Source organism: Tiliqua scincoides, chromosome 3 (genome assembly GCF_035046505.1).
Source record: "Tiliqua scincoides isolate rTilSci1 chromosome 3, rTilSci1.hap2, whole genome shotgun sequence".
Taxonomy (NCBI): domain Eukaryota; kingdom Metazoa; phylum Chordata; class Lepidosauria; order Squamata; family Scincidae; genus Tiliqua; species Tiliqua scincoides.
In genome coordinates, this window is record NC_089823.1 from 8,022,092 (window position 1) to 8,031,435 (window position 9,344).

At 45.7% G+C, this 9,344-nt stretch overlaps 1 pseudogene; it reads left to right on the forward strand.

The window, feature by feature from the left end:
• The first annotated feature begins 3,198 nt into the window (after positions 1–3,198).
• On the forward strand, positions 3,199–3,315 carry LOC136646530 (5S ribosomal RNA; annotated as a pseudogene).
• Positions 3,316–9,344: the final 6,029 nt, after the last annotated feature.

The following is a 9,344-nucleotide window of genomic DNA, read 5'->3' on the forward strand; positions in this document are numbered from 1 at the left end:
ACACAGAGCCACCCCAATTTTCCGTTTGCTGGATTTTCTTCATTTTTGTAGGGAAAAAAAAAATACACGGCACTTCATTATAGATCTAGTCATCTGTGTGTCAGGTGAAGGGTGCTTTTATTCCGTCGTGAATCTAAACTGAATATTTCTTTCCTTGAGCAGCAGAAGAGGAATGCCAGGGCCGCTTGCTAGGCACATTGGAAAATGTAATCGTGAATATTTGGAAGCGGATAATCCCTCTCAAGTGGTGCTGAAAGAAGATTGTGCCAAATTGGAATCTGCAGACCAGCAGTGTAGCTAGAGGGGGTGCAAAGCATTAAGTTTTGGCCTGCAAGTGGCCTCTCCCCCTTCCCTTCAGAGCCATTCTGGGCAGTGGGAACAAAATAGAGGCGATTCACTGCTCCCATCACCAGGAACGACTCCAAAGGGGGACGGGAGAGAGGCCGCTTGCATGCTGCAGTGAGGATCCCTGCAAAACTTAGTGCTTGACCCCTCTCTGGCTATGCCACTGCTGCAGTCTTCCCACCCCAGCACAAGCCATTTTTCTCGTCTTATCCAAAACTCTTTTAGTTTCCATTCTATGATTGTCTGTCCCAAGCAGGAACCTTGTAGGAAAAATTCAATGGCACATCTAGCCAATGTCTTGTCAGCTTTGCTCCAGGATGGAGAATTTCTTCTAATGAATTGCTCTATCTATCCATCAGCATCCAGAAGGCAGGACAGACTGATGCTTATGTCCCTAGACACATTTCCCAGTTTGCCTCCTACTGAGCCTGTTGCTTTCTCTCCACTCTGGTTCTCTGAAAGAAATTTTCAAGGGCAGCACTTTCTTCTCCTGCTATAGGAGACATCAGTTCAGTTCTGCTCTGCCATGTTCTTAACAGCACTCCTGTCATCCTCAGTGGCTTGTCTAAACTCTATTTTGATATATTTTTGGATCTAGGTGAAGATTTTTCAATGATATTGTCACTGGCTTTTTAACCTTGGAGGACAAGGTCTGTGACAGATCAGGAGAGAGATCTTGGGGTGGTGGTGAACAGGTCGATGAAAGTGTCGACCCAATGTGCAGCGGCAGTGAAGAAGGCCAATTCTATGCTGGGGATCATTAGAAAAGGTATTGAGAACAAAACAGCTAATATTATATTGCCGTTGTACAAATCGATGGTAAGGCCACACCTGGAGTATTGTGTCCAGTTCTGGTCGCCGCATCTCAAAAAAGACATAGTGGAAATAGAAAAGGTGCAAAAGAGAGTGACTAAGATGATTACTGGGCTGGGGCACCTTCCTGATGAGGAAAGGCTATGGCGTTTGGGCCTCTTCAGCTTAGAAAAGAGGTGCCTGAGGGGGGACATGATTGAGACATACAAAATTATGCAGGGGATGGACAGAGTGGATAGGGAGATGCTCTTTATACTCTCACATTACACCAGAATAGGGGACATCCACTAAAATTGATGGTTGGGAGAGTTAGAACAGACAAGAGAAAATATTTCTTTACTCAGCGTGTGGTTGTTCTGTGGTACTCCTTGCCACAGGATATAGTGATGGCATCTGGCCTGGATGTCTTTAAAAGGGGAGTGGACAAGTTTCTGGAGGAAAAATCCATTATTGGTTACAAGCCATGATGTGTATGTGCAACCTCCTGATTTTAGAAATGGGCTATGTCAGAATGCCAGATGCAAGGGAGGGCACTAGGATGAGGTCTCTTGTCATCTGGTGTGCTCCCTGGGGCATTTGGTGGGCCGCTGTGAGATACAGGAAGCTGGACTAGATGGGCCTATGGCCTGATCCAGTGGGGCTGTTCTTATGTTCTTATGACACTTTTTCAATACTGCTTTTTTAAAAAACTATTGATATTGTTTCAGCTCGACATTATTTCAGTTCTTATTGTTTCAGCTTGTATTGTTTATTTTGTCAGTTGTCCTAGAAATTCTTCAAACTGCAGAATGCTACACAAACTTGAAATTAAATTAATTTAAATGAAAGCAAAACCACAACAAAATGAAACAGCAAGACATTAAAGAAAGCACTAAAACACAGGAACATTAAACGCAGTAATAGAAGCATTAAGGAGATAAAACAAATCCTGATTAAAAGTCTTGGGTGAAAGTTGGTTCAAAGTCTTGGGCTTCACTTGATGTCTAAAACTTACAAGAGACCATAAGGGGCTTATTCCCCAGGGGGGAGTGTTCCAAAAGCACTGCCCCACTATAGACATGGCCCAGTATTCAGTGATCAGCAGCCTGACCTTGGTAAGCAAAAACTTCCATAGGAAGGCTTCCCCAGAAAATCTCACAGAGCTGATTCCCAGGTTCAAGGGGCTTTATCTTGAAAGGTCCCTGGAGCCCTCCCCGCCACTGTCTCTTGCCTTAATAAAAGCAAACTAAATAGAAGCCCCACTTCATGCAAAGGATGCCTTCATATCATTCTGGCCTCCGATCCCAAGGTAGCTCTGTAAAGTTCCTGTTGGAAATACGTGATGGCCACTACCTGCCTGAATCTGTGGTCCAGGTGACTGCCTTCTCAATCAGTATTCCAGGATTTTAAACCTGAACCCTTTTTTCCTTTTTCCCCCTGCAGACCATGCCCAGGCTATCCAAGAGCCTTTCCACTTCCCAGCCTCCAGAGGCAGGATCTTGTCACCTCAGACAAAGCCTTGGGACCCCTCTCCCCACCCGAGATCAGTCTCCTTCCCAACAAAATCCCTGCAATGGACCCCTCAAAACCTCCAAAACAAGGGGAATCTCATGTGCTTACAAGTATTTGTTCAGTGGGAAGGACCTGTTCCCCCACAGCAAATGGATGAAGTGTATTCATGGCTTCTTCTAAGCTTGGGTTAATCATAAGGCTCGCAGGCCAGATGAAGCCCCTGGAAGCAATTTACCCTCTCCCTTCCCCCATGGGAAGGGAGTATCCCAGTGCCTATCCCAGTGCTATCCTTTGGGCTATCCCAGTGCCACCTTTCCAGCAGCACTGATTCTGCTGAAGCTCTGGGAAGGAAAGATGGAGAGAGGTTTCACAAGGAACACTACAGAGTAAGGGGCAGACCAAGAGGGACAAGAGAGGCAGATGCTGCCAAGGTGCTGGGAGAGTCCACTTATCATGCAGCCCACCCTTTCAGCAGCAGCACTTTTGCAGAGGCATCACTTCACAGACCACCTTTCAAGGGTTGGAAGGGTGGACTGTGTGACAATTGGTTCTCTCAACTGTTACCCTGCACATGCCCAATCTCGTCTGATCTCGGAAGCTAAGCAGGGACAGGCCTGGTTAGTACTTGGATGGGAGACCGCCTGGGAATACCTGGTGCTGTAGGCTTATACCATAGTCTTTCGAGACTGAAGGTTGCCAACCATCTTGAAAATATGATCAAGACTTGTGCCTTTTCTCTTCCGTCATTTGCAGCTAATGAGTTTCTATGTGAGAACAAAGTGCTTCTTTCTGGCCCTCATCTGGCTAATGACATCACTTCCTGCTTAATGATGTCACTCTTGGTCCTCAACAGGCATCATGAATGCTATCTGGCCAACTATAAGAAATGAGTTTGACACCCCTGTTCTAGGCTAATCATTGACTGGGACTCTCTGTCCAGACTATCGAAAGAGCACCTCTAACCAGTGGCATCGCTAGGGAGGTGCAGGGGGAATGGGTCGCACCGAGTGACACGCATGGGGGGGTGTCATGAGCTAAAATTGCAGTCATTCGGAATAATACCATCATGTTATATACCATTCGATGCAGAATTTATAACAAATGCAATTTTAAAAAAAATGGAATGAAATATTTTCATTCTATCAAAAGTTATGACCAAAAACCAGAAAACAAAAATGCAATTCTCTTATGTAACAAAAAAGTACATTTCCTTAATTCAAAACAGACCAATAAGACTGATTGTTTGAAGAGCCAATGAGATGTTATTATGGAACCAATAAGGTATTAGTAAGGTGATACCCTGAGCGGGGAGTGACACCACTAGTGACCAAAATTGCTAAAATCACGGTTTGTAGGAATAATACCATCATGTTATATACCATTCGATGCATTATTTACAGCAGAATGCAATGAAACAAACCACTTTGCAATGCTTCTATTCTATCAAGAGCTAGGGCCAAAAAACCAGTGGAGGCAGGGCAATGCCACATCACCACGCCCACTACCCAGGTTGTTGCCCCACCCACTGCATGGGAGGAGGTCCATCATGAGGGTGACGTCCTGGCCTCCTTCACTGGGCGATGCAAGCCCTAGAGACGCCACTGCCTCCAACTGCAGGCTTTTGCTGCTACCTGCACTGCCAGACCCTTCCCCCTTCTTTTCCACAAACTCCCCTACTTTCCACCCTTTCTTCCCCCTCCTCTGCACCCCTAAACCATACTTCCTGCCCTGGGTTCTTCTGGGAGCCGGGCCTCTGTCAGCAGTCTTAAAAGTCTCAGCGAAGGCCTCTGGGTCCCTTGTGCCACCTGTCTGCTCTTAGGCAGACAGCTTAGCGTGTCTTCCTTGGGACACTGCAGAAAGTAGGGGAGCTGCCCCTTCCTCTGGCAAGCCACCTTGGTGATGCTGAGCCTTGCAGCCAGAGTGCCCTGTTGAAGTTCCCTGGCGCCTTCCACACGGCAGCTCCATTCTACTGTGCAACATGGCCCTGGAAAATGGAAAGCCTAATCTAGTAATGCAGAATGGCAAGAGAGTGGTTATTTCCAGCAAATTAATTTAATTGGCTCTACTACAGTAGCAAGAATGAGCCATTTACGGTTCCTATGGGAGGAATATTTGAAAGCAGCTCGCAGAAAATACAGGGGGGGAAAAATCTATTGAAGATCTAACATCATGCCAAAGCCCCACTGTTTACCACGTTACCTAATTGCAACTGCAATTTTACATGCTAATGTGTTGTCTCAGTCCTGTTTTCTCCTTTTTAAATAATTACTTGGTGCACCCATGTAATTAAATATGTCCCCTTTCAAAGCCTATTTGCAAAAAAGAATGGCTGCTAAATAAAGACAGTGTCAAGTCAGTCATAAGATTAAAATTGCTCTTATTTTCATATTAATTTGCTAATGATGTCTCTGCATATTTACTGGCCAATTGCCATGCAAAGCGCCTCCTCCAAGTTTACTGTCATTGGGAAGATCTCCTTGCTGAGAGCAAGTGCTCAGAAGAGTTGGTTCCCTAATGAAAATATTTAAAACAATATCCCTCCCTGCACAGCGTGGTGCTCCTTGCCTCCTCTTGGGTGTAACAGTAAGCCATCTTAGGAGAAGTGACACCAACACTGTTTTACCCTGTTATGTGGTCTGACTGCCGTGGCCCCTGGCTTTATCTGGGAGTTGTCACATGGTGAAAAATTATTGTGAATACCATGATGTGCCAGGCATCACAAAACTGGAAAGACTTCTGGTCAGTCACCATATCTCTGGATCCTGAGGCAGCTGCTCCCTGAATGGGTGAGATACAACACCACGGATGGAGTTACCAAATACAAGGGGAGACAGAGTGCCTATGCCTTTAACCAGCTCAACATGGAAGGGTTTAAAAAGCTGCACCTGCCAAAATTCCCTCTTCTATACAGTGGTTAAAGGTATAGGCACTGTGTCCCCTTCTGGTAACCTTAACCAGAATTCTGGTAATCAGGTGCTCCCAAATAAACTACAAATCCCAGGCAACCTGGAAGGACATGATGCTTCCCAGCAAATGATTCCCAGAAAATGATTGCTCAAAGCAACCAGGAGAATCACTTCCCCTCCTTCTCTTCCTTTTCTATGCCTTGAACAGCCAGAAGGGGAATCTCTTTAGAGCAAAATTTCCAAGATATTCCTCGCTTAGCCACTTTTGAAGATGCAGCAGGTACAGGATCAGGAGTTGGGATCTTGTAGGATCAGGGGAAAGAGGATCAGGAGTTGGGCACAGCTTCAGAACACCTCTTTGTCCAGTTCTTTTGAATTCTGGGTGAGGGCCTGACTCTACCACCACTCAGATGCTTTACATGACATGAGTTGAGAGCCCAGTTTATTTAACCCTAACTGTCAAAATATGGTTTGTGCTAGTGCTGAGTGGATTGTCTCCCAGTTCTATTCCTTTATTGTTTCATGCTTTTGGTCTCCTCTGCCTTCATCTCCTAAATCACAACTGATCAATTTCTAAAGTTAATACCAGAACCACAGTATATTATCTGCCAGAAGAATCTGACCACATGGAGATTGCTTTGATCTTCCCTTCACTGAGAGGATTAGCAAAACAGCACACATGTAGTTTGTACCACTGTAACACACCATTAGAAGGATATGCAAGGTAGCTCTGTTTGGAGAACAGTCTCTCTACTCCATTTGGATGTACAAATTCTCACAAGATTAGTATGTGAAATAATGTATGTAATAACGAGGCAGTTTTAATTGAAACAGAAACCACAATCCTTTCAAGTCATGTTCTGCCATAACAACAGCAGGTTTGATAATTATCAATCAATAGCTGTTCAATGGTAATTGTGAAATTATTAACAATTGTTAAGAGTGTTGTAGAGAGAGACCCGGTGCTCTTGGTTGTAAACAAGTTCTCTTGTCTCCAGGTACACAACTGTTGGCCCTGAGGCTTTCATTTCAGGGCAGCCTGCACGTCCTGATCAAGCTGCATTGATGTGGAAGCTGGTGGAATGTAGAGCCGCGAGATAAAAAGTTAGGACCTTGGCTGTGAGCCAGCAGAGGAATTACTATTTCTTTCAAAAGCTGCGCATTGTAAAAATTGCCCTGTGAAATGTAAGGGAAAATGGAAAGGAAGGGTAGAGCTGTGCACTCTCTGAAAATGACTAAAATGCTCCTCCTTTTGCCACTGTTGAGTAGCGAAACTAGGGGGCAGGATTTTCCATCCGCTCTAAACAAAACGTGATCCTTGGGATAATGTCTGTTCATGGCGGATGGAGGCTAGACTGGACCCCAGTTGCTGACTCCAAGGTGAACTGCATGATATCACTATAATTTATGTTTGCATTTTAACTCACCAATTCAATGTTCCCCCACCCCCACTATTTGTCCACCCAAAGCACTGACAATCAATTAAGCTCAACTAGAGCCAAGTCATTTTTCCACCTGTACCTGTAACAATGAACTTCCTTTTCAAAATTTCATCGGCACCTCTCCAGAGTTTTATAAAACTGCATTTCAAATAATGACTATACGAATGAAGAAAAACGAGGTTGTAAACCTGGGGGCGGAGAGGACGTGATGGAGATTGGTGAGATACCTTCAGAAGGTAGAATTTGCAAAGTCTGATCTTTTGTCATGAGAATGGTTGAAGACTGGCCCATGTTATGTCTGTGATTTGTCAAAGTGACAGAATAATGGATCATTTTGCAACCTATTATTTGGTACTAATGAACGTTACTGGGGATCTGGCAATGCGAGAGAAATCAATTATGATAGCATGGAGATATGCGGAGCTGGCCTGCTTCCCTTCATCCAAAAACAAATATCCAGAGATGCCTGCAAAGGTACAAATAAACTGGCTTCCCCTGAGAAAATGTAAACATTGCAGATTAAAAAAGCAACGGCGGTTCAGTGTCTGCTGAATATTATAGATGTAGCAGCCCAAGACAAAAGTAGCAGCTTTAGGGCACAATCTTAACCAGGTCTACTCAACAGTTAGTCTTATTTTGTTCAATGGGGCTTACTCTCAGGAAAGTGTGGTTAGGATTGCAGCCTTAGCTGCTAAGCATTCTGCTTGATCAGAAGAACTGTGCTGAATCAGGTCCAAGATCCCTCTAGTCTAGCATTCAGTTTCCCAGGCGGGTCCACCAGCCATCCTTGGGAAGCCCACAAGCAGGAGAAAAAAGGTGTCCTTCTTCGCTGCCACTGTTCCCATACAACTGGTATTAGGAGGCATTCAGCTACTGAACCTGGAGGTAGCACATAGCTATCATAACCAGTAGCCATTGATAGAGGGGTCTTCCATTAATGTATCCAAACTGCTTTACCGCCATCCCAGAAAGTGACAATCACCACATCTTGTTACAATGAATTTGATAGACTGATTAATGGCCCAGTCCTATGCCAGCTACCCTGGGGCACTTGCACATGCAGTGTCGAAAACTGTGTGCCGTAAGGCACATAGCAACAGTGTAAAGGATTGTTACACTGATAGTAAGGCCAGCACTGGCCTGCAGCTGATGGAACAAGCAGATGCTTTGCTGGCTTTTGGGGTGCAGGAGGACAGAACAAGGGTGAGGAGGGGGTGTAATTGGGCAGTTTGAGGGCAGGGAGAAGGGTGAATTAGGCCTGGCGGGAGGGCAGGAATGGCAGCTGTGCCTACTGCAGTATCCTATCCCCCTTACCAAACTTAGAAGGCTGACACGGGGTGGCTTAGATTTCTTTGATGTCACTGGTGCACATCTGCCTAGCCCCATTGCGGCTGCTGGGGCTTTACCTGGGTAAGGCAACAGATGTTCTGTGGCTTCTGTGGAGACTGTTCCACAGGGTAAGGGAGCAGAAGCGGAAGCTTCCTAACCCCGAGTAGCCCCAGTGCTGCTTCCCAGACCCATGAGATGCAGCAGTAGCCATTTCAGCACCTCTGCAACCCTGGGCACTGGAAAGCACAAGATTGGGCTGTCTGGCAGTCACTACAATTGGCCTTATGGATGGGCCAACCTTAAGAACATAAGAAGAGCCCCACTGGATCAGGCCATAGGCCCATCTAGTCCAGCTTCCTGTGTCTCACAGTGGCCCACCAAATGCCCCAGGGAGCACACCAGATAACAAGAGACCTGCAAGGCTTCCTGGGAATTGTAGTTAAGAACATAAGAACAGCCTCACTGGATCAGGCCATAGGCCCATCTAGTCCAGCTTCCTGTGTCTCACAGTGGCCCACCAAATGCCCCAGGGAGCACACCAGATAACAAGAGACCTCATCCTGGTGCCCTTCCCTGCATCTGGCATTCTGACATAGCCCATTTCTAAAATCAGGAGGTTGCACATACACATCTTGGCTTGTACCCCGTAATGGATTTTTCCTCCAGAAACCTGTCCAATCCCCTTTAAAAGGCGCCCAGGCCAGATGCCGTCACCACATCCTGTGGCAAGGAGTTCCACAGACCAACCACACGCTGAGTAAAGAAGTATTTTCTTTTGTCTGTTCTAACTCTCCCAACACTCAATTTTAGTGTATGTCCCCTGGTTCTGGTGTTACGTGAAACACCAATGGTTCTCCATTGTGAAAATTGCCCATTGACTCTCTGTTTTCTGGTCTCCAATCAGGTCTCAGTCAAGGAGAGGACCTGCCCTCTAATTCCCTGACTGGAGTTTTTTCAGTAGCCTTTGCTGAGGGACCGTGTCAAACGCCTTCTGAAAGTCCAGATATATAATGTCCAC